The sequence below is a fragment of the Sceloporus occidentalis genome, unplaced genomic scaffold, assembly GCF_023333645.1.
Source record: "Sceloporus occidentalis isolate IW3139 unplaced genomic scaffold, rSceOcc1.0.p SCAF_334, whole genome shotgun sequence".
Lineage (NCBI taxonomy): Eukaryota > Metazoa > Chordata > Lepidosauria > Squamata > Phrynosomatidae > Sceloporus > Sceloporus occidentalis.
Genome location: NW_028317314.1, coordinates 533,297 through 560,851, shown reverse-complemented (window position 1 = coordinate 560,851; position 27,555 = coordinate 533,297).

Here is a 27,555-nt window from a genome sequence, read left to right as displayed (position 1 = left end):
CTTTCACACATCCCTGGTTAGAAGGGAAATCTGCTCATCTTAGTTTTGAGGGTTAATGGGCAGAGAAACTTGAGTTATTAAGTGAAGAAATGAACCTGTTTATTGATTTATTGAAGTTTAAGCTTTCTATCTGTGCCTCTAGAACCATGAGCGGAGCACTTGCCCATGTTTAACTTTCAGCCCGGACAAACAACTTATGGTTTTACGCTGTGGGCAAATAGTTACCACTTCTTTCAGTGACCACATTGCGTTATTTGGAAAGATAAACCACACAAATATGCTAAATAAAATTTACTGTAGTAAAACTGGATTTTTCAAGTACAGACCAATAGTTGCGCAATATATGTAAATATTTTTTACCAAAAATGGGATTTTCAGGATGGTACTTAACTCAATGGTCAGAAATCTAAATGAACTGATTCCTGTTTAATCCAGACCCCTCGGTAGGTCTGTGGCCCTTGATGATCAAGTACACCATTTTTGATGCACAACATTTTTTTTAAAAGGCACACGCATTTTACACACAACATATGCTTATTATATTTTATGTTTTATTTAATTTTTGTTTCTAGAATATTTATAGCTTTGATGGATTTAGGCATTGTAGCTATAAAAATAGCTAATATGTTATTAGAGTTTGGACACTCGGTGTTGCAAAAGCCCCTTGCTTGTTCACTGGTGCTCCATGCATAGGTCCGCTACATGCTGAGCACAGACGAATCACTATCCTGTACCATGTCATTCCCATGCTGTCCCTACAGAGGAATTGGTGGTAAACAATTGGTGGTGACTCTCCCAAAAATCCACTCTGACTGATCCACTCCTTTGTTTACCACATAAAGTATAATAAGGTGTCAGGGCGTTTGTCCCAGAGATTTGGCCAAGAGAATAGAGATAGAAGACACAGAAATGTGTATAAAACATTATATCATGCAAAAACTAGAACTGGTTAAAAAAAGAAAAGTGCACAAGATTTCTGAAATGTTTAATGTAACCTGATACCAGCAATAAATGATTGGTAGAATTTCCTATTTAATGTCACTTCTGAAGCTGTACGAGGAGGCATTATATTCAGCACCCCAACCTTCCTTTGACGTTCCCCAATACTCTTAGTAGACATTTTTTTTTTTTTACTTTAAGCATTTTTTACTTTTCTGCTCCCTTTACTCCCTCTGAGTGCCAATGGAGTAAGAAGATTTTAGAAAGCAAGATTTAATATATAATGTTTTTTGTTTCTACGTCACCATATAATATTTGGTCTCAAATCTCAGGTGGATTTTCAGCAGCTGATTTAAGCCTCTGAAGTAATATCTTGATTCTTCATATTTACGCGGTACTTTCTGGTCTTGAGGGATTCTGCAATAGGTCGAGTAAGTTCAGATAAGTGAACTCTGAGGAGTATACCCCTTGTTATGGGGCTTTATCATCTATTGTATTAACTTTGGGCAAATTTGTTTAATAGACCTTCTTGTCCAACATATTATCTCATAAATATGTTTTCATGTGTTATATCAAAGAGTATTAAATAAAGTAAAGGTTTTCCTGGGGTTGGTATCTTCGGCTAAATGCTTATTGCTTAATACCTCCCAGGCATCCATCTCAAGGAGCTCAGAATGTTCACAGTAAAATCATATAAAAAGTCCCCCATCTTAACTATACCCCTAAACAAAGAATTTAATGGCAGAACCATTAGGTACCTCTTTGCATATTTTTACAGAATTAAAATAATTTGGTTTAAATATATAAACCAAATTATTTTAATTCTGTAAAAATATGCAAAGAGGGAAAAGTTGCTTTCAAAGCATTTGTGTGAATGGGGTTAGAATGCAGAATAATCAGAGCTATTACCCTCTTCTTGAAAGAATTGCACTAATTGTTGGAGCCTAGTCAGGTGATTATCCATCGGGGATCATGTCCATACTTGGGAACTTTCTGGCTTCGGCTACCTGGAGCCTCGCCATGCGGGATACAGGTAGAAGGGCCGGCTGATGTTAGCGGTCGGTCCCACTGACGTCGTTGGGCATAGTGGCCCGGAGACCCAGAGAGTAGTCAGGTATGATCATGTCTTGTTTAGGCTAGTCTTGAAAGTAGATAAACTGTTCATATGACAAATGGGGCTGTCAGCTATGAAGAATGGTTGTCACCAAATAAAAATTCAGAAAGATAACTTTTTATTGGAGAAGAAAATGCAAACGTGTGTCATCATTCCTAAATTTAGTATCATATGATTTGTATGGGGATTCATGATCCAAAAAGGGGGTTGCTGATTATATACTGTGTGTGTGTGTGTGTGTGTGTGTGTATGTATATATATATATATATATATATATATGCCCATGAGAAAAATGTAGGATCCATGGACTTTATATATTGGATATATACATAAATAAAAGCAGTCATCCGTTTAAATGAGGAAGCAATAGTGAAGTAAATATACAGTCTGTGAAGCAGTGGGTGGTGTTGAACGGCCAACTATAAATTAAATAAGTCATATGCAATTTCTGGCTCTGTGTCTGAGACTAGCATATTGCCAAGTAATGCCATATTTTGTCTTTGGTCTACTTATACAAATACAAAACATACAATTATATAGAAAAAAAAAGTAGTTATGGTGATATATGATATGAACGCTTTGGTCTGAACTATGGAAAGAATAGTTTTCAGCTGAAATGACCTGGAACATACTGTGAACTTCCAGCTTCCAGATGAGCCATTACAGGTTAACCTGCCATGGAAATGTGACATGGGTTTTACTTGAAGCAGCCCAAACGGCTACAAATTTCATCATTAGAGATCTATGTGACATAGATATGTGAGATGCATGTTGCATGCTTTCATTATTCATTAGCTTGCTTTTGGTCGTGACTACAATTGATGTATGTATCCAAATTTCTATTTATTTATTGGTAACTTAGCGCTTTACAGTTTACATTATAATAAGGGGACAGGGGTGGTATATTAAGTATGGTTGCATTTCTTCTGATATATACTTTAATGTCATAACCAAGGAATACAGGAATAATGTGTACAGTCAAGGAGTTAGACTGTAAGCTCTATGGGGCAGAGTCCTCCCTTCCTTATGTATTCATACCTATTATACCTCAGTCAAAAGGTCCATACATAGACCACTGTGGCTATATATCAGTGGATATATTAGGCAGCAAGTGAACAAAGTCCTCAAAGTTGATTTGTTAGAAGCAGGAAAAATGGGCAATGGATCTGAGGGGCTTTAAAAAAGGGGAAATTGTGATGGCAAGATGACTGGGTCATCTCCTAAACTGCAGCTCTTGTGGGGTGATCCTGGTCTGCAGTGGTCAGTATCAAAAGTGGTCCAAGGAAGGAAAAGCGGTAAACAGGTGTCAGGGTAATGGACCGCCAAGGTTCATTGATGCACTTGGGGGGTGAAGGTTGGCCGTATCGTCAAATCCAACAGACGAGCGACCCTAGCTAAAATTGCTGAAAAAGTTAATGTTGGTTCTGATAGAAAGGTGTCAGAATACTCAGTGCTTCACAGTTTGTTGTGTATGGGGCTGCGTAGCCGCAGACCAGTCAGGGAGCCCATGCTGACCCCTGTCCACTCCCGAAAGCGCCTACAATGGGCACGTGAGCATAAGAACTGGACCACGGAGCAATGGAAGAAGGTGGCCTGGTCTGATGAATCCCGTTTTCTTTTACATCACGTGGATAGCCGGGTGCGTGTGCTTCGCTTACCGGGAGAACACATGACACGAGGATGCATCCATGGATGCCGGATACCACAGCACACCTTCAGTGTCTAGTGGAGTCCATGCCTCGTCAGGTCATGGCTGTTCTGGAGGCAAAAGGGGGACCTACACAATATTTGGGAGGTGGTCATAATTTTATGGCTGATTGATTTATATATATTATACTATATATTAGTAGATTTTAATAGCATGCACAGCATTTTACAAAGACGGAGGTGCTCATTTAACAGGAAATCATAAAATGTGTCACAGGACACTCTTTGACATTACAAGCCCATGAAAAACAGTAATCTTTACAAATTTGTGCATGCTGGCCGTTATACATAAAAAAAGCTAAATTGCGAAAGTTCAGTGTTGACGACGGGTCTTTCATTGATCAAACTTTCTGCTATTATACATCATTACATCAGCGTGCCTGTCATCAAATAGATTAATTACTGCATCTTCTATTATTTTCAGAGCAAGAGGTACAGCTTGAATTAGATCATTTTAAGGTAAGTCAAGTTTACCTGATTAACTTACAGTGAGAGCTTTTCTGATGACTTACTGTTGCTTATACCTAAACTGTGTTAGGTATTAAAGTAATAAGAACAGTGCAATGTTAGATGTAACCTAGTAAGAACACATAACTATGCTTTTAGCCTTTGGGGTCCTGGTGAAATGTGACAATGTTTTTGGTCCATAAACACAGTGGAACACTGCCCGGCATTATAACATTTATATCTATAGACAGTTAAACATTTACTTGTGGTAGTCATCATAAGCCTAAGCAACCACCGGGATTATCCCCCCATGTCCTTCATGCAAGGAACCACACAAACATATACATACATACAGACACCTTTGCTGCCTGCCTCCTTTTACCTTGAACCAGGAAGCTTCTCAGTTGGTGGCAAAATAGAGAGAGAGAGAGAGAGTGAAGATCTCTGCTTGTCTGAGCCAGATCTCTATCAATAAAACTCTGGAGAGAAAATAGATATGAAGCCACACATAAAATAAAAGTGGTTCTTATATAAAAAGGGTCGAGAAAGTGCTTGTTCTTCCTGTTCCAGTGCCTCCACCAGTTGGCATTATGTTTACTTGTATCGTTGTGTGGTCTGTTATACGAGTGTTATTGACGGTTATGTGCTACTTTGTAAATCTTGAATAACTTGTATTAGAAATGGTTTCAGTATGTGCTAATATCCATGTGGTGCCTTTAGAGGTGGTTTGGTGAGTAGGAAATAAAGCATGTTACAATATCCAGTAATGAGCCACACATCCTATTTGGAAAGATTAAGTGTAATGTTTTGGTTTTGAGTCACACTTCAATGAAACACTGAATCAAGTGCTTCCTATGACAAAGTAGAGTCAAAACTTCCTAGAAGCAAGTCTAGAATTATTATGCTTAAAATAACTGCTTTGATGTACTTTTTTTTTTTTTCAAAAGTCATACAGAGATGTAAAGTTTGCTGGGCACACAGAGATGTTACTAACACAGAGAAAATACTAAAGGGGGTGAATCAGCCCTGGCACGCCATGAGGTGAGCCAAGCCAAGCCACACACAGGGTAGGTGAGCCAGACTTGGCCACCAAACAAGTTTCCTCAAGTCCAAATGGATGTTCAGACTTGGCTCAAGCCCAGTTTGTTCCCATATTGGTCTAGCCACCTGTAGAGGATAGACAGACCATGTCCACGTGTGATACACACATGCGGACATACAGGGCACCTGCAGGTGCTGTCCTCTTAAAGGGCAGACAGACTCTACCTACATGCACGACATGCCACTGAACTACCTGAAGCACATGTAGTACTGCCCATTTTAGTGACATGCAAATATTGCCCTTGGACAGGGCATTTATAAATACTGTCCATTTACATGGAACACAAAGATACCACCCGCATCCACAGTAGTGGTAGTCAGATATATTTGGTAGGCTACAACATGAAAGTATAACAAAAAGGGTTAATATATTTGGAAATCTTTCTTTCCTAAAAATAATTAGCACTTTCGTTACTCAGAATCTGGCTTGTGATGTGTATGACTCACCTTTACTGTTCATCAGTGCGGTCACCCAATGTGAGGGCCAACATTACACTTCATTTATCCAAACCATTAAGAATATGTTATCTGTTTCTTATGTAAATAAATATCATGATTGCTTAAATAAACCATAAAAAAATTCAGTTCCTCCAGAAAAAAGAAGTAGTAGTAGTAGTAGTAGTAGTAGTAGTAGTAGTAGTAGTAGTAATAATAATTAAAAAAACATCAATAGAAACTTGTGGGCATCCACAGTCCTCAAAGCCGCCTCTGTTGTATGCATATTGCACAATGTTCTAGAATGTACAAAATGCCTGGTCCTGAAGAAGAAACCACAGCAAATATTTTTTCAGAATGTTTTCAAGAAATAGTCTCCTTTTTTTTAAAATAAATTTCAAAAATGTACATTAGTTTCTCCCATCAAGAGCTCAGAAAACCTAGGTCTCTAGATAACATAGGCTGCTATTACTTATCAAAACCAGCATGTAGTTCAGTGTTCTGGAACATTTTGTAAATCAACTTAAAGGAACAGCCTAGTCCCCATATTTTATTTAGAGTTTTGATTCAATGTATTTTACCGCATTTACAACATGCATTGTTTTGTTATTGGAATTAGAAGTTTGACTTCTGTCTTCCTAAGTCCTCCTCTGAACGTAAACTTCTTGTACGTGTCCAGTAGCACTCCCATTAAAGTCACTGAAACAACAGCCAAACACATGTATGATTGTAAAACACCTGTGTTCAGACGGATTGGCTGCTGCTAACCCCAATTATTTCAAGGAGAGTTCAGGACCCACTGACTATAATGAGAGTTCTCCTTAATTTGTGCAAGAAGCATACCCCAGTATGCACCTGCTTCCGATCGATGCAGCTGAGGAGGAGCACCATGAGACAGAAGTAACCCCCCCCAATAGAAACGCCGCAAATACGGCCCGCGAGACCTCGAGGTGCGGCCCGCGTAAGATCGGTTGCCCGCACCTCGAGCCCTGCTACAACAAGAGCCCTGCTACTTACCTGTGGGAGGGTCTTCTGTACTGCACAGAGGAAGCGGAACCCAGCAGAGTTCACGTGACATCACATCCTGCTTCCTCTGTGCAGTACCAGAGAACGCAGAGGGAGGCCGCGCCCCCTGCTGAAGTCTGCGAGCGGCATCGAGGAGCTGCAGTGCAGGTAAGGGGGTGGGGAGGGTGTTTGAATCAGTATGCGTGATTGAGGGAATGAATCTGTGAATGAATGAGTATATGAATGAATGAGTGTGTGTGTGTGTGATAGCATGGATGTGTAAGTGCTGTTAGCAATCACACGCCTATCATGCCAAGTCAGCCAGTACATGCTAAAACCTAGCTAGCTGCCCCCCTTGTGTATTGATGCTGCCAGCAATATGGGGTCTGCACATCACTTACAGCCATGCTGTACCAGCATGTACTGGCTGCCTGGGTACTCCTATCATGCCAAGTCATATTGCTAAAAAAAAAATTCCAATTGTGGTGTGTTACTTACTTTTATTAAAAATGTGAGTTTTTATTATTATTTTTAAAGGCGGGGGTCATTTTTGTTTTTGGCTAAGTGAACCATGAATGTTTTGGTCCAGAATTTTCATTTTGGTGTATCCCTAGAATAAATAGAACTATTTCATTTTTAATTATTCTGAGTCCTGAATTTGTAGTCACAAAACTTTCTAGGCCCAGAAATCAGTGAGAGGAAAAGTAAAGGTTTTGTGTAATTTACTTTATTTTAATCTGCATATTTTATTAAAGGCCATATTTTCTCACAGTGACACCCCTGGGGTAGGGAGTGGGTAGCTAGTGAGAAGGGGGGGGAGGGTAGCTGATGAGAAGGGGGGGTAGGGAGAGTGTAGCTAGTGTGAAGGGGGCGGTAAGGAGAGAGTAGCTAGCTAGAAGGGGGCGATAGGGAGAGGGCAGCTAGTGAGAAGGGAGGGTAGGGAGAGGGTAGCTAGTGAGAAGGGGGTAGGGAGAGGGTAGATAGTGTGAGAAGGGAGGGTAGGGAGAGGGTAGATAGTGTGAGAAGGGAGGGTAGGGAGGGGGTAGATAGTGTGAGAAGGGAGGGTAGGGAGGGGGTAGATAGTAAGAAAGGGGGAGAGGGGGTAGATAGTGTGAGAGATGGGGAGAAAGTGGGGATCTGATGGGGAAAAATGCTGTCCCCCCCAGATTTTTAGGGGTTCCTACGCCCATGGGCACAGTCATGCATACTTTTTATTGTGTATATATATTTAGATTATAAAATATTAAGGCGCACCATTCCATTTACTACATGATGATGCTTATGTAGCATTTTTATTATTGAATGACAATCGAGGTGCAGCCTCCGGGTAAGTAAGCAAATTTGGTTTCACAGCGATATCCCAGAATGCAGGGAACCTTCACGAATCCCTGGTGAAAGCTGACAGCCTCTTCAATAATTAGAGCTATATGGTATAAAAAAATCCACAGCGTATAGTAGCATGCGTGGAACCAAATCCTGGGGTAATCCAGCTTTATGCTATTTGCACTTTATCGATGCTATGAAATGTGTCCATTAGTCATGTTAGGAGCTGAAGCCACTTATAGAATGTTGACAAATATTTCTTAACTGAGTAAAGACCCACATTTCTAGGTAATATATATCTGGCTTCTTCTGCAAACAAAGTATTCGAGTTGCTGAGCAGGTATATCTGCAGTTGGCAGGGATGAGTGACTGCCCTTCACTTGTGGGAATAATCTGCTTATTCAACATTTCTAAAGAACAACTAAAGGTTTGACTTGTTTACCTTTCGCTCCATGTTTTCTGCTGTTTCCTTCTATTCTTTTATCCTCACCATCACTCTTCCACTTCAGATACACTTGGAAGATTAATTTTTCCTGCTTCCTAGCATTCTTCAATCCTGTTCACGTCATTAGGGAGTCGCATTGTAGATGTGACTGCAATAGCTGAACAGAGAGCCCTTCATGGCCTGATTGTATGCAGATCGCATAACCCTGTAGAAACGCACACAGGTATAGTCACCGCTTAAGGTCACCTTGTCCAAAGTTTCTAATAATTTCCATTTAGAAAGAGGTAGAGGAAAGAACTTAAACATGCTTGGGAAAGGCATATGACTATCCTGAATCTAAAATGAGACCAAGGACAGATTAAGTACTTGAGTCTTTACATCAGGAAAAATGGACAGGTTAGGTGGGCCGAATCATTATTATTTACAATCATGAAAGAGGAGAACCAGTTTTCCCAACTTATCTCATTTATTCGTTCCTTTACCTGGCTTTTGATGCTGGTACGATATAATATTTTCAGATGGCATTTTAAAGAAAATGTTGCCCTAGTCAGCTCTCCGGGAAACCCGGGCTGGGCATTTACAACCCAAGTGCACTGCCAGGATTTTAGCACCTTAACCCTCAGGGAAGGACCCTCAAACGAATGTTTTAACAACAATAAAATTATCATACGTACTTTAATGTCGAGGGGGTCTAACGAGACGCCCCACACAATTATTGCGCATTTGACTCTTATATTGACTTCAATGGGAGGGTTTTCCTTCGAGTAGCCAAAACCACCGGCTAACAAGGAGACCAATGGGGGTGCTGATTTTCTTTAAGTCAAAGTAAAGAATGCATTTTAAAGTTCTTTAACATTAATTCATCGCCGGTGAAGTAGCTTTTTTAGCAAACAATAGACCAAGTCCCTGATTACAGTAGAATGTAATAAACATATAACTTTTATTACGATTCATAACATGAAGGCATTAATTGGCTGTATAGAATTACCATCAAAGCAAAGATAGAGGTGTCCTGCTACAATAGTTGACCTTGATTAACCTATAATATTTCGCTCGCTAATTGTTATTTCAAAACGAAATGATCTTGTAGAATTTGAGAACCCTGTGTGCCGTGCGCTCAGTCTCTGCAATTTTATGTTTAAGCAGCTTTTTAGTTTGCTCGGCCGCTAATAACAAGTGCTTCTGGACGACAGGTTTCTCCCTCAACTTCCAATTACCTGAATAGATACCGGTTTAAATAGGGCTGCTACATTAGTTGAAATGGACAATCCCACAATATCCCATTATTTTGGTACAAAATAGCTCTATTAGGGTTTGTTTTGAATAATGTATGTCCCCTGTGGTGAGTGGCCTATTCTATAGAGCCTGCATACATCATCTGAAGTGCATTTACTAAGTTTTAATCAGCCCTTCAGAATTAATGAAAGCTAAGCCACTCTTTAACATGTTTCTCCATTTTTCGCTATGCTGAACAGCACCAGCTTAACAAGCGGTGATGGGCTTGTAACTCAATATTCCAATTACAGCAAGTTTTATGGTATTCAAGGGTAACAGAGAACAGAAATCTTAAAGAAGAAGAATTAAGAGATTATCCATTCTCCTTCTTTATAAAGGATTGGGCACGGTTAAAGGATGCATAAAGGAACATTTTTTATTTCCTTTTTTTTTCTAGGTAACTATAAAATGTTAGATTATTTTTAACAGCTGCACACATTTCTGTAAATGTACGTAGCTTTTAAACATTTCCATTGTTATTATAGAGACGGTTACAAAAGGTGGAAACATTTTTTATCCACCAATTGTACTTTTTTTAAAAACCTTTTTTTTTCCAGCAGTATTTTTGTTGTAGTAGAGAACAATAGCTCTGTTGTTTTTACTTTATTTTTTTAGTTTAATGTATTGAGTAGGACTGCTTAAGAGGACATTTCTTGGATAAACTATATAAGCGGATAACATACTAATATTGTACAAAAATGTAAAAAAATGCTATATATAGATTGTTCTCAAACTTCATATACAATCAAAATATATTTTCAATGAGCTTGTGGGGCCCTGAACCCTATTATACTCATAAAGAAGCTGATATCTTTTGGCCCAAAGTTTGATTGGCTCCCATACAAGAGCATATGAGTGAAAATAATATAAAAAAAATAAAAAAGATCAAATTTAAATATTTTATGCCCAATAACAATTTTGATTCCATTGAAACCTTGCAACCAATCTTTAATTAGGTCAACGTAGCCCATGTTTCAACCCTCCAACTAGCTCTTCATGAGGGCAAAAAAGTTTAATTTGGTTTTTCATTAAATAAACTTTTATTTTCAGTTTATTTCTTAACCTGTGCAAAGCTCTCTGTTACATTATATTAAAACTATATGGTAATGGAAGGAGATTAGGTGATTGGGTTCTGAAATATCTCATTATAAAGTTTGGAATTTTCGCCCCATAGTTATATCTATAATTTGTGCCTGAAATATTTCTGATCTGACACGTAGCGCATTCTTTTTTTTTTTTTACACACACTATTGAAATATTGATGATGAATGTGAACATTTAGTAGATTTTCAGTTGAGTATAATGTGTTGCATAGTTTAGGTGACAAATTACCGACTGGTTGATGATTTCCGTTCAGTTTAATGCGTGCGTCATTACCTATTGAATGGAATATCGTAAGTGCCACGAATTCCAGAGACCTATCCTACTCAACGGAGAATGATGTTTCGTGTACCCATTTTTAGTGAAAGGTTATCAAAAAGATATATAATCAGCGGTAGGAAACCCTCTTAAACCTGATCACATGCAGAGATACAAAGTCTGGAAGCAATTGGGAAATCAACAGTCTATTGTGAAAGACAAGCAGAGCCCTCTGGCAGCATTACTGTGTTTTAGATGAGTGGTAATAATTTGCTGTGATTTTTGGGAGCATCGCTGAAGAAAAAACTGATCATCCTTAACAAGTTGACAGACACTACATGTTACGGTTGAAATAGAGCTTCATCTATTGAACAAGAAGCAGCTTGCGCCTGTCTCTTGGCTAGATTCCAGAGTTGCCCACATGAGTTCTATGTACCAGTTCAGAACCCTGTTTTTTTCAATGGAAGGAACAATTCTTTAACTGAAGGCCAATGGTAAATAACATATATTATATTTGAAAAAAAATATCTAATGCTTTTAGTTATAGATGACTAAAGTTGAGCTGAAAGAGATGTCGCACCACGTTTACAAAATGAAGCAGTAAGCAATCTTCTAAAAGCTTGACCGGTTATTTATTTTTAATAAGTTTACAATATTTAAAAACCCTCCTGGGATCTCTAGCATTTGAACAAGCAGAATGTTTCTCTTAGTGTTCCAATAACAGTTATTAAATTAATGGTATTGTGTGAGGTATTGTAGCAACAGCACAGACTTCTCTTTGTTCTGTGCTAGGAATTAGGAATGGAAGACGTAGCATTTGCCAAGGAATATATCCATGAAAAGGACTTCAAAGGTGTCAATAGGTTAAGTTAATTTTAAAGGTTTACAGATCATGGAAGAGGAGGATCTGGGCCATGTAGTGGGGTGATGGGTTCATTGGTCTCTGAAAAATCAATGCAAAGAACCATGACATGTTCAAGGAATACCAGCATCTCTAGACGTTGAGACCTTCAAGCTTTTGAGTTTGTTGTTAGTATGACCCATTTGCATCCAATCAGACATAAAACTGATGAGAGTAGAAAAAGTGAAACATTGGATTATCGAAGTAAAACTAAGGCATGTATCTGACCATCAATGTCCTGAAGTACAGAAAGCCTACTAAGACCTCAAGTTTATTTGGCACATATCTTACTTTAGTAGGCTGTATATGAAAAGAATGGTGGCTTATAATGTGGGCCAAATTGATGAAGAAAAGACTAATGCAGTGTTTGTGCTGAGTGGTAAATGGGGTAATTATTAAAAACATTTGGATGATTATAGCTGGTCCATCATGTGGGTTAGCTCCTGTCCAACTGACTTGCCTCCGCTTATCAAGCTGCAGTCAAGGTGGCCAAAAAGCCTTGTCCCGTTTGGTAATTAGGCTATCTTGTGTATCAATATTGATCTATGCAAGGTTTTCCAATATTTGTAAGAAAATTAGAACAAGGTTTGTAGAGCTGCATATGAGGCAGGCCATGGATCAGGCTCAGCCCTAACTTCACTTATTCCATTCCAGGGCTGGCCCAAGTACTATATTGTTTCTTTGGAAAAAAATAATCATAAATATATATGTATACAAGGAACATGGCAATAATTTCAGCATTTGTTTTATGTGACTTGGGTTATTTAATTAATTGTTCCCAGAGACCTCATTTTGATACCTTGTCTGAAAAGAAACATTTCATTTTATGTTCAGGTCGAAAGAGTATGCTTTAATTTGTCATGGTTGCCCTGCATAAATGTTTAAACAAAATCTCAAAATGATCCGTACGCAAATTAACTAACTCTTTATGTTCTGCCATTGTCATCTCTAGCTATGTAGATAGACTTCTGTGCACTGAACCTTTTTGCTTAGTTTTTTTGTACAGAAGCCTATTGTGATTAATTACGTAAAAAAGTATGACACGCAACATACATATATATTGATCGTCACTTTTCTTATAACAATATGTACCAAAAGCAATACATAGAAAAAGTAATATCTAATTTAGGGTAGAATGAGATAAAGAGATTTCTTTCTACAAATGGAGGGAGTCCCTTCAAAATGTAAATGCCGAGAAATGATGCCCATAGTCAAGGTCGAGCTGGGGAAGACTAAGCAGCCTTGGCTTTTTAATGCCAGCGTCTTTCAAATGATGTACGTACGTGCTGGATATGTATGGCCACGCGTTAAGTTTTTATACTCTAGCAGCCAGCTGCCCCATACTGCAGAACCCAACCTCCTGCTGTAGTGGCAGGAAGGGTAACTATGGGGGGCAATCTGTCAGTGACCCACTGCCCTTTCCATAGTTGTTGTTATACTACATTGTATCACATCATGTAGTACATTTCTTTGTGTTTTCCTTTCTGAAGGGTACGTGACCCAACCCATATCACATTGCATTGCGTGAACCTTAATGGAATCAGCAAGCTGGTATATAGCTGGTATATATCGAATTAATGCAGAGTTTCCTCCATTCAAAATAACAATGAATTTATCTCTGCAATCAGGGCTGCTGTCAAAACAGTAAGAGTCTTACTGAACAGCGAAGGGCAAGATAAGAGGTGAATGAGATTTAAAGTTCTCATCTGAAACAAATGCTTCCAGATGCTTAGCCCTTATCAAATCCAGATGTTTCTGGCCAATAATATACCACACAAGTATCCCACATGTACTCGCAAGATTTTGTATTAGGAATTTTTTAAATTGGTAATAATGCTAACTACTTGTTTTAAAACAATGTGTTTCTGTAACACGAGCTTTAAATTGTTCCAATTTTTGATCGTTTGCGTCATGTTACCTTCATTAACAAGATTACTTTCAATTCCATTGACACTTTAAGTGAAATAAATGACACAAATTACTTAATTCCTGCTGCGTAATAAACATTGTAAAGTTGTCACTTTAATTATACAAATTTCTGATTGATTTACAATTTGCTTATTGCTGGATTAAAGCTGCTGGTTTACCCGTGTTCAAGGGTCAACATATGTAAAGCTCATAAATCCACTCTTAACAATGCATGGGGCTAATTGGTGCCTTTTTTAACAACATCAGTATTTTTAAGTCTGTACTGCCATCTTCCAATTGTGTATCTTGACGGTATAAATGTGTTCTTTTACGTTCTAAGAAAAACAAAAAATCTCAAAATTGTAAGACTTCTTTGTCTAATGCATTGATTTGCCTTAGTCTGTCAGTTCAACTTTTGTCAGACCACTTGAATGTAGGGACTGTAAGAAGAACTGCGGAAATTGTTGGTGAAAAATAAATAAAAGATAATAATAATAATAAAAAATAATAATATTAACAAAGGACGGTAATCAATCTTCCTCCCTGTTTTAGGAAATGAAGGGGATATTAAAATAGCACAAACTCTGTTATTGCTAAGGACATGATACTTTTGCTATTCTATGTTAAAGCAAAGCAGGCAAAACAATACTAGTTGTTGTTGCTCCTAAATAAATGGTAAAATATGGTCCATGACATAGAAGTATTATTGATGGATATAATGGCCAGGGCAATGGCATCTTGCTTGTGCTCAATGCAGTTCTCAATACAATAGTCTTTGGGGACACTGTTCGTATGATCTGGATTTTAGGATATTGAGAGGCATATATCCCAATCAATAAATAATGGATATTTAATAGTTTGTAAGTATTTCTAATATGCATACTCTAACCAGTATGTAATAAAATACATGAAAGCACTTACTTTTAAGGGAAACTGCACCACCCCTGTCGTTCTATTTTTCACAATTTCTGACTACCTTAAAGCAGCCAATCAGTAGCTGGAAAGTGATCACATTGTACATGGGTGCAGAATAGGATAGACACTATTTAAACCAATAAATAATAATAACAGGGCGAACCGAAGGGCAAGTACAGTGGAGTAAGAGTGTGCGCCAGAGAATAAAAGTTAGATAGGATGGTAGAAGGATTTATTATTTGTTAATAAACCACAAGGAGGGCTTTGTGGTTGTATGGATACCTATGGTAATGGTTTTGATTGGATAAAGGGCATACTTACTTGTCTATTGGCCACATTTGATGAGCATCCTAAAATGCTGTTATGAGCATTAATGCTCATCGAACCAAGAATTCACATAACTTTTTAATTTAATCATTTCTCAAAATAGTGACGCGCATGATACGCTGCCAGCGGCCCCAATTAACATGGCATTTTCCCAGCATATTTGGGACTGTGGGCAGATATGCCTAAGCCTATGTATCACCAAGAAATTGCTCAAAGCCGGGTACCCGTTTTAGAAAATCATCCCTGTGTACATTAGCATTGCTGGAGTCTGTATGATCCTGCTTATTTTTCAAGCTTTTTTTAATGCGTTATACTACGATTGTATTGCTGAATTGTGAAATGTGTCGTCCTTAACTGAAGTTACTAGAGATAACATGTCGGTGAGATCACCTTACTTTGCTGGCTTTTTGAGTTTATATTATTGGTTACAAACGGGATTGACCCTGTTGATTTTAAATATATTGTATGGTTCTTTGTCATTACTCTCCGAATGAGTTTGGACAATATCAGATAAGCTACAGTGATATACTTCTTACATTCTCATGTTTCTTGCACCTGGCAAAAATACCACACAGTTTACAAGCTGTATAATGTATAGTGAAATCAGGAATATTTCTTCAGTCTCCTCAAACACTGAATAATGCATTATACAGAGCCAGCTCAGCCCTTTACTCCTGAGAAATTTGCTATGGACGGCCCTTCAAAATGAATAGTGAAGTGAGGTAGTCAGAACTAGACACATTTATCGTTCCTTTCGTTCTCTGCCCCCTTCGGTTCGGATGAAATCGGAGAGCTTTTTTGATTCGTAAATGAAATTTGTTGTCACCTTACTTTCATTCACACTCTCACGCTCACATTCTCTCGCTGACACGCTCAATCTCAATGTCTCCATACGGTATACGACAACTGCTTCCATATCTCCCCTTCTCTGTCTCCTTTTGTGCAGCCCCTCTTCTTGTTCTTCTCCTTCTTCTTGTTCTTGTTCTTCTTCCCTTCATCATGGAGGTTCTGCCCTGTTGCGGAAATACTCCAAGAGGCCAGAGTAATGCAGATGGATCCGCGGAGAAAGAGAAGTGAACAAAGAGCACCAAGTCATTTTACGGTACATTTCTTTGGATAGATTCCAAACAGCTTCCCATCAAGCTGTTGGTCTAAATCCCCAAATGTGTTCTTTGAGCCTCTGGCTACTGCTTAAGAATCATGGGAGCCGCATTCCAGCTTCATCTGGTGGAACTGTGACGTCTACATCTACCTATTTACCTTTATTTTTCAATTATTTGCAAAAATAAATATTATTATGATTAGCTACATTGAGAAAGTAAATGGAAATGTAGTTGACGTTTAAACTTTTCCATTTCAGCCATCCTTCTTACCAACGAGTATAATATGTTTAAGAAATGAAAAAAAAAATGTATACACCCTGCCAACCGTCTGTCTTATAGAGTAACTGTGATCTATTATTCAGTTTATATTTTTGGCTAATTAACTGTGGTCTTTGAGCCAGCCCTGAAGTTTGTTCCACAAAACACAGATATTTCACCTAGTGTCCTGGATTAACCCAGAGAGCTAACACCATACAAGCCACGGAAAAGCCTGACGTGAGTGAACAGCACAAAAAGCTGTCACTAGGCGTGGTATAAATGCACCGAAATCTGAAACAACCATTAGTTTTTTTTTTTCCTCTTTCATGGATCTGAATTATAATGTAGAACAGACTCCATTAGTGGCATACATTTAGTTGCATACAGTTATATAATAGCTTTAAATTAAACATTTTCACTGCGTTGCCGTTCCCTAACTGCAAAATACTCTGTTTTCCCGTTCCATGCCTCTGCATCGTATTCTGGAGTTCGAATGAATTTAATGGAGTAATCATTTTCAAAAAATAAAAGTACAATTTTCAAGTTTCTTAGTATGGAACAAATAGCTGTTTATTTCATGTCTGGAAGAAATAGACATGTGCTTTTCTTTTCATGCATCTTAAAGAAAAGGAAGAAAACAATCTATTCTATCTGAATTCACTGTAAGAGGTGGTAGATCAAACTGACAATGTTCTCACCTTAGGTGAACCTGACGTAGTAAACATAGTAAAGGGACCCTTTAGCCGTCAAATGCACTTTAATGCATTTTATTTTTGGATGATCCCTTTAAATTTTGTGTGCTTCCCCTTTGCCAATGCGTAGAGGGGTCCCCCAGAAAACATTTCTTGCTGCCTGCCACCATGGATCAGGACTCTTTATCTATGTCCCCGCCAATATATAAGGGGTTAAACTTTGGCACTAAGTCCCACAAATAATAACAATACAGTAAAAATATTTTTGCCTGTAGGATGCTAGTTTTTACCTTTTTTACCATACCAAAATAAAATAAGACATATCTTGGGACAAGGGTGGGTCCAGTCCTAATCTCCAATGTTATTAAATCTGTTTGTATAATTGGAGAACGGAATATTTTTGAAACTTTGAGAATTCATGGAAAAGGTTCCATCACTGTCTTTATTATAATAGCAAATAATGTTAACTGGCAGGTGTAACCCACTTGGAAACTGGCACAAGGCCAAGCGTAAGACATTTCAGCAAGTCCCTGGGCAGGTGTTATACAAAATGTATCAGCCTTCTTTTTGTGGTCGCAAAACAAGAACGTGCTTGAGGATCAATCTTTTTTTTGAAGAAGGTTTGAAGCTTCTTAAAATGTCTTCTTAAAATTTGGACTTCGCATCACGTACAGATTACATGAAGTCACTGTTTGAACAAGAATATATAGTAAATATATCCCTTTAACTATACATACAATATAGATACAATGTCATTATTCCCCCGCTTTATAATATGATATCATGTAATGGTTATCACAAAACACCATTCAAACCTGAAGATCAGATGTAGTAAGAAATAGAGGGTAAATATTTAACCCCCCCCCAAAAAAATTAAAATGCATAGATGGAAACAATTCTCTATTTGTATGAACTGTGCTATTTGGGAACAACCTGCAGTCTATAGAAGGATATGTGATAAAATAATAATCATATTAATACTATTGATGATAATTTATAAGGAGGCTTGGATTATACAATATTAAAAAGTCATTTATAGCAAACATGACACAGATGGTAAAAAAATAGCATTTTTCAGCCAGTGCACAGACAGCTTGAAGGCCCTGGATGAACAGTTATTAGAATTACTAGGAATATTGGGTAATTACAAGTTATAGTTGCCCGCAGACATAGGCATAACCGTACAGGGCAAGTATCCAGGTCTGCCCCGGATGTGACTAGTATCGCAGCTGCTCACTGGACCTCCAGGGCAATCACTTGTCTTTTTTTGATAGATTTGAGTGTCAACTTTAAATTAACTTATGTATTCGCTTCATTTCCCTTTTCCCACCCAGCTAATTCCTCCAAATTCACCTCCTGCACAGTTGTGCGCATGCATACTCACTGCCAGCCAGCCAGCTCCAACGTTGGCTCGCCCAAGAGTTTCAGGGTGTCCAGCGAGACCCCCGCATGCATGAAGAGGAAGCACTCCACTGATTCAAAGAAGCAAAAACTGGTATGAATTGTGGACAATAAAGAGGGAGGTACACTGGCAAGAAAAATCTTTTAGTTTATTTATTATTATTATTATTATTATTATTATTATTATTATTTATTTATATAGCGCCAACAATTTACACAGCGCTTAATACAATACATATATTCAAGGGGTATGACGAGACAAGAATTGACAGACTAAGACAAACCGATACATTAGGTGGAGAGAGCCCGGCTCGCAAGCTTACAATATTTAGGAAAGAATGCATGTTAAAGTACTTCGATATGCATTCTACCTTTATGGGCTGGATGAGGCTCGAGGCTTCCCCTTTAACAGCCCACACGCTGCTAATAGTCAGGAATATGGTTGCTCATCCACCTACTCTTTATTACAAAATTCAGCACTAGAAACAGCATTCCTTATGTCAGATCCTCAAACCATTCCCATAATTGGTTAATTATGCCTTATTCCTATTTCTTATGGGATGTACACATATCATGTGAGACTAAAACAGATGCTGACATCCAAACTGCAACAACTTCTTACAGGTTTCTGCGGCCTCTTGTTTTTATGTGAATCTCGGGTACCTCCCACACCCCAAATCTGATTCCTAAAGATCCATTACATGAAGAGCCCAGGGTATTGTATTTAGCTGGAAGGCCCTCTTCTACTTCTTCGGATAAGCGCATTCCAATTTTTGGGAAGTCCCCGCTTGTTTTTTTACTTACCTGGTGAGGTGGCAAGTGTGAGCCCCAAGGGGCTTTGGCTTCTGGGTGCAAGCGCTCGGCATGTGCTAGATGATGCACCTGTGAAACCATAAAGCAGGTGTCCCAAGGCAAGCTCAGGGCAGACAGAGACCTCCCGTGATGTAAAAATCTTGTCTGATTTTCGGTATCAATGCAGACCGTGACAGCGAGGCCTCATGAACCTTCTGATTTTGGGCTTTAAGCAGGAGGTGTCAGAAGAGTTACCGCAGGGGTGCCTGGCTGGTGGCTGCCAGGGGTTCACAGGAATGTTAGTTTTTTATTCTTTCATGTTAGCTCATCCTATTATTTTGATAATATTCACTCACTAATTTTGGTTTGGTACTGGGAGTGCACTCCGTCAGTCTTTATTATTATTTACTTGATAAGGGAGTGCCACGTCAGTAATTTTCATTACTAATTGTAGATACTGCGAGGTTGCACAGGGAGGTGCAGTGAGATCAATAATATCATCTCATCTTGTTACTGTTGCTCTTTAGGGCCACCGAAAGCTTATCTTGCAGGAGGAAAGAGGCTGGCCCTTCTTAATGTATAGTAAATATAATGAGATACATTTCTTCATGTCACAGAAACTCACCCACAACTCACCGTTAAGAGAATAATTTTTGGACTTTATATTTGCACTTTTGCAAGAAATGGTAGGCAGACAGTTAAAAAATAAGCTACACTCAGATCAAAATAGACCGCTGGTATAATAGCTGTTACCAACGCTGATAGCTTAAGTTAATGCATTTTTTTTAAGCATTTCTTTGGTGGGTTTTGTTTTTGGAGGAACTGGTACTTTAAAAACTAGAAGCAGGGAGGGGCCTCACACACGGACTGCACAACACTGCTGCATTCTGAACAGATTTTTCGTTGTACTTCTTCAAGAAACTTGCGACGATACAGTATCTGCCACCCCAATTTGTTTTTTGGCTATTCCCGAGCCCTACTTTATAAGGAATTTTAAGTCGGACGACACCAAACAGGATTTGAGCGGATCCGGTATACAATACCCATGCAAGTATGAAAAGAGCACTTATTGTCAGCTACCGCATTTTACCCCTTCAAAGAAAAAAAAGGGGATAATTATCTAATTTAACCCTTTGCAGTAAGGGGAAGCACTCTATCATACAGTAAAGGTCGTTCTCATACAGGAGAATCAAATCCAGGTTTTGTAAAGGTTAAAAAAAAACAACCCTTTTTCTTTGCTTTGGAACATTGCTAAAGGGATTCACCAATCTTTTTTTTTCAAGCAGCTTTTTAAATAGTGTTTCATTAAACCGATCGGTTCGATTTAATACAATATGATACAAAATAGACTTTTTTTTTCCTCCCAACCATTTTTCTATATTTTAAATGAAGAAGAGTTGCTGTAAAAAATGAATCAGTTTCACTCTGGGCAAGTCCACATTCTTAGTCATCCTTCTGTACGGCAGACACAGTTTCAGCTCTGGTTGATGGGCAGAGAAAGTGGGCAGTTTGCCAGTTAGATGTTTCCATGACTCCCAACCCCCAAAGGTGATTCTCTTCTTCTTTTTTTTTTTTTTTTTTTAGCTAATTTAATGAAGACTGGGCTGAGCTCGGGGTACACAGTAAGCTAGACAATAGCTGCCTTCGCAGTATCAGCAAAACGGTTTATGGGAATGCACTCCCTCTCGGCAGCGGATCACGTGACCTTACGGCTGAGATTTTGTGTTGGTGCCAAAGGGGAATTGGAAAGCAGCACCCGTACTGACTCCCCCCCCCTCCCGCTCCCCACCTTTTCTTTCATGGCTCAGAAAATGGCGGATCCTAATACTTGACTTTAGCCAGACTCGGCAAGCGATTCAGCTTTGAAACACAACTTCACCCTTCATTCTGGCTTTTTTTGGCAAGCCACCAGGAGGCTGTCGCTTTCACGCCTGATAAATCTTACTGCTTATCTTCATACCAAAAAGAAAAAAAAAATATTACCAACTAATAACCTTTTTTTAAAAAAAAAAAAAAAAATACAATAGAGAACGTGAAATTCATTGCTTGTCTGATCGAATCCTCCAACTGCTTGTAGAATAGAAACTTTATCCCCCCTTCTCCAGTGTGTGCAATGAGCAGGCATTTGAAGCGGGCAAACCTGGTGAGCTCATTGAATAACAGCGCAGCATACTGGCACCCTGCCTCTTTGACCCCTTTGCTCCTGCATTACCTATTTATAAAATCAAGGAAGATGCGTGTATCTTCATGGTTTCCACCAAGCTCCACCGCTGTGCAGACTATCGTGGCAAGTATTGGTGCTGCTTTTGCGCAGTGCTTTGTGCCTGGAATTATGAGAAGAACTGAGAAAAAAAAAAAAAAAAGTGGTAGCGTCACAGTTTTTTTTTCCTTCTTCTTAAGAAGTAACCAGAAAATATTAAAGAGTTAATAATTTGAATGTGCCAAAAAAAATAGTTTGCTTCTGGATGTGGTCATCAGAATTTTTTTTTCATTCTTTCTTTTTTTTATATTTTTTTATTTTTTTACCCAAGAGACAATAACGAATACAGGATAAAACATTGCTGCTTTCCCCGTCCCAAAGGCAGGTATAATACTTTATTTTTAATATGTTAATCTGTTATATTTATAGCAACATTTTTTCACAGTTTTTGCAATATCTTTATTTTAATCAAGTGTAGTTGGGTTTGAGTTTTTAAAGGCAATGATAATGACTAATTTCAAAGCTGTTGAGTAGCAAGGTTTATATATTTATTATGTAAAAAGTATGTGATATTAAAGGTAACTCAAATATCAAAATATTCATTTACTATTTTAGCTTTTTTTATGAATTAAAACTGTATAGAATTCAATAAAATACCCAAAGAAATGTATTTTTTTTAAATGCACATATGTGCAATGAAAGTAAGTTAACATATTATTATCAATATTGATTTGCACAAGAAAAATACATATTAAATATTGATTTAAATAATTATTGTGCATCTTGAGTCTGTAGACTACGACATTTAGAAAATTTTAAGTTATTCTTTACTGAAATGTTTGAAACATTTCACCTCGAAAAATTAAATGTTTGTGTTGAGATATTCTGTGCCATTTTTTTTCTTGTTTTAAAAATGAGGTTATCTTATTATTTATTAGGGTTTTTCTCTTCTGTCGTTGTATGTCTGTATGTAGTGGGTGGGCAGTAGAACGACAGTGAAACAATGACGTGTCCTTCTAATGACACTCAAGCATCCATATTTGCGGCCTTTAACAGAGCAGCTCAATTTTCTTATGACATGATCTTTTGCTGATGACATCATTTCTTTATGCATAGTTACCTTTTGTACTCTTACCTAGGAAGTACAGCGTCTCTCGGCCATATTATCTTGAAATGTTTTCTGCAATGCTTTAACCGTACTTTTTTTTTTTTTTCCATAAACCAGAACGTCTACTTATCCAATAATTGCAAAGTGTTATTTTTGGAACCAGTATGGATTTTTAACATTTCCATGAAACTCGTTACACTGTGGGCAGTTCCCTGGGATTGAAATGCTAGTATATCTGAAAAAAACAAACATATCCTGAGTTAACTTTTCTGTGGACTTGGAGTGTTTTTCTCACAACTGGCCTTCGAAAAAATTACTTACCTCTTTTGTATGTTATTGCCATCCTGAGCTTCAATTCTAAGTTCAAGTTACGCATGCCGCCTTGCTACAAAACTTTAATACAAATATTGCTTTCTCATCATTTTAGATAATGCACATAAAATGAAGTAACAAAGGAAATGAAGACATCGTATTTGCTGGATACCACCCAAGGTAATATACTAAGTGATTGTAATAGTTTATTGAACCACTTGTTTTATAATGTAAATATTGAACATAACCTTCTGTTTGCTGCTCATCTACAAAAGATCAATATGAGGATATTTAAAGATGTCTTTTGGAATTGCATTAGCAATTAAAAAAATTTTTGTTGTGCCAACATATTTTGTTTGTTGACAAATGTACAAATGCGTATGCGATTGATCATATTAGGCAAATGATAACTCTTGGAATAAAAGAAAATTGTTTCTGTCATCTTTCAGAGTTCTGTCACTTTACAGCATCTGCTTTTACAAAATCGAATTTCTGTTTTTAATGTATTTTCGGATGAATTGATATGTTTCAGTGCTAAACCATATCCAGTATATAGTTGGTCTAGGTTTCCATCTCATTTCATTATATAAAATCCCTAGAAGACTTAGGGCGTGTGGGATGGTAGAAAGTTGGTATTTGGCCAGAACATAGAACATAGTACAGTTGCCTTTTTTTAAATTTGACAGACAGGTATTTCCGCACCAAAAATCGACCTCTATTCATGTTAGTAATCTACGACGCTTTGGTTGTTTTTGAGACCCGGCTAGTTTTTAAAAAAAATCCTATAAAACTGACTTTGTTTGTAATAAGCTGCGACTTAAATGTTCTGTATAGAATATGCATTTATATAGTAATATATAGTATAGTAAAATAAAAGAAAATCTAAGACAAATTCTTTAATAATGCTATAGACTTTACAATGCATACATTAGCTAAAACAGATTGAAATAAAATTATCACATAAGTTGCAAAGCCGATAGCCGATTAACAATTAGGTTGTCCAGGACTTAAAGCAGAATTACAAGAGTAATTTAAAATGTTAATATTATTTCGCAGCTCTTTGATTTTGTAAGCAATGGCGATTAGATTTGTGAAACTGTCTTCATTTTGATAGTAAAACATTTTTCATATAATTTAAGGCTAAATTTGGGGTTTTATTTTTTTATATATTTTTTTAATATTTATTTGATAAAATTTGCAGAACATATGCCATTTCTGAATAGCTAAAAAGCCAAGTGTTTGTTTACAGACTGTTTTATTGCTTTACCTGATAACATAAACCCGTAGATCCGATCTTGTGGTGAATGTTTCTTCTCAAGCTCGTTTCTATGGGTCTGTGTAGTTCTGGTTCTGAATCTCCGTTCTTCAGTATTTGTTAGTGTGTGTGCGATAATCAGCTTGCAACTTTTATTTTTTCCATGCTTTATGTGCGCACCATTTATTTATATGTTTTATTTTATTTTTATTTCATTTTTTTTACCAGATACCATAATAGCTTTTAGCCAAAAAAAGGTATTCTAGTACTGCAGTCAAGATAAGTGTGGTTTCTTAACTGCACCAAAATTACCTAAATATAAAATAATGATAAATATGGCATCTATGTAACGTAACACTTTTGAGTGCCAGAGATGCACATATATAATGTACATATATAAGGTACTATGTAAGCATACTCTCTTCTCCTCTCTCTTCCATTTGTCTCTATCTCATATATATATATATATATATATATATATATATATATATATATATATTGGATTTTTTTAGTTTCCAGGTTTTCTAGTTTAACTCTTAGTGTGTCGGAAGGGTGTTGTACTACATTTTAGAATCTGTTGCTCACCTTGTATCCGACACTTGCTGTATAATAATGTTTATTATATCACTGTATTAAGATGTTAAATTCTGTTTAATTTTTAATACATAAATGTGTTGGTGCGTGTTATAGGCCACCCAGGAAATGCTACCTTTTTTTAGGCCACCATTCAGTGCTACATTTATATGGCCCGATGTATATGGTTTTTAATTATCATGTAATGTTTCATTACATTTTTAGGACTGATGTACCATAACACTTGTGTAAAATTGAAACGTTATATTAATTTTTTAACGACCTGACCCAAAACCTTTTATAGTTTCAACATTTCCCTATAACTGGGGTGGGGTTCTCACATTTGAATAACTCAATGAAGACATGAAGAAGTGGACTACGAAGGAAGCTGTGTGCATCCAGGCTGAGGTAGTAGGTTGTATGGTTTAGAATTACACCCTGGGAGTTAACTGTACAACCTTCTAGCTTTCCTTGGAGCTCACTTGAGCCATCGAGGAATCATCAACTCCAGAAGTAAAACATCTGTATAGCATTATGGTTTTCAATTGAGAATTGCAGGTCCTCCCCTGCCCCCCCCCACCCCTCTTGTTCTCTCTTTTTGTTAAGGTAATATTTTTGTAACTTGTCCATATATAGCGTTTTATAAGGCACCTAAATAACATTTTATATGCATGTGGGGCATATCTCATTAATTAAGTTATTGGGTGAGGTAACTCGTACAGCCTTCACATTTAGAGCGGCGCACCAATGAGCTGTTGGGGATTCATATTTCATGGGTAGCATTAAATTAAAAAAATGTTATTTTAACTTTCATAATGCTTGAACAAGGCTATTACTGAGCTACCTTGTGTCGAATGCTGTGCCTCATATAAAAAAATAGATATTTTAGTAAATGTTCATATAAGGCTGCAAAAACTTTACCGCGGATATGATAAAAATCAACAACTAATGATAAAGTAACCGATGCAAGTTATTCCATGCATTGTTGGTACAACAATGTAATGTATAGTTATTTCTGTCGTATGTAAACTATAAAAAAAAACTATAAAAGCTAAATGTTTGGAAGTATTCTTAATATTTTAAGGAGGAGTATCCGACCAATAATCAATATCAATAAAGCATTCCTATAACTCACTTTCCCCTTGGAAATAGCTTCTCTACAATATGGCGCCTATTGTTTTTATTCAAACAATTCCTTAATTTTAGAAATGTGTTGATCTTTTTTGAATGTTTTTCAAAGCAGCAAAATATTTATTGAATACCTTTTGCAAACTACATGTCATCTCATACATACACCACAGTGAGAAGTCAAAGACTACCTATGGGATGGGTACATGTTGTGCAGCGCTGCAAATACGGATCATCATATGCTTGATGGCGCTGTATAAAACAATAAATAATAATAATGGTGTAAGACCATGGCCCACCACAGTTGGAATTTATTATTATCTGTCTAACTCATTTTATATGGCATCTGCTGGCGCTATACAAATAGCAATACGATGAAATATCTACTACTATAATATATAATATAACATAGCTAACGCAAAGGCATTACTTTCAGTTTACCCACTAAGAAATCGGTAAACCAGTCGTCTTTTTGATAAGTTTCCCTTTTTTCCCAGGAAATGAAAAATGTAATTAGTAATATTACTATTAAATCAAGTCAAGGTAGCCTTTACTTGTTTTGTGTTTCTATACTTAACAAATTCACAAATAACAACTAGAGCAATAACTATTTTTTATATCAACCTCATGTCCGTAAAAAAAAAAATGCTAAAACAAACAACTTGTATCGCCACTATTAAGCCATCTTGATGTTTGACTGTGCATTATGGATTATTCTGAAACACTGGAAGAATTTTACATAGAAAAGATTTTCAAAATGACCCAAAAATGATGTAGATCACTAATCATGAAGTAGAATACCAAAACCGATATGATTTATATTATTATAGATATTATTTATTGATATTTAGGTCTGTTATTTTACATGAACCAACTATATATTATGGAATACGAGGGATACGTTTATTAGTTTAGCAAAATATGCAGTATTCTGTTCCACTGACCCTGAAATTTCAATACAGCATAATGAGTGTTTTAGGGTTTCTTGGTAAGACCACAAAGAACTTATATGGTTCATTTTAGTGTAAACGTCTATTCAAAGGTATTATTACTTGGCCATATGAATTGATTAGTTGATACTGAACCTCATATTATTAAACTATGTTTAGAGCAATTCTGTTTAAGATATCAAATATCTCAACTATTGAGCTTTTATTTAAGACCTTTAATATCCCTTAAGATCTAATATTCAGTATTCTCCAGTTCTGATCAACTTTAAACACAGCATGGTTTCTGTTTCTGCTGAACAAAGTGGAATGTTGGAACATGGCAACAATTAAGCTAGGTTTAAAGGTGATTTGTTTTGTTTATTATACATTTTATTGTTTTTTTGAGCATTTATTACTAAAAACTTAACTTTGCCCTCTTTCTGTTACATAATTGTTTATAAAATGTTTAGGTTTTTTTAGATTTATTGAATTAGATGTTCTAATATTCAATAAGGAATGTATTTGCTTTGTTGTTTTTCTGTGTAGCAACTACATGCCATCGTATCGTGACGTAGGGTATAGCTGGAAGCATGGCACCGGCGG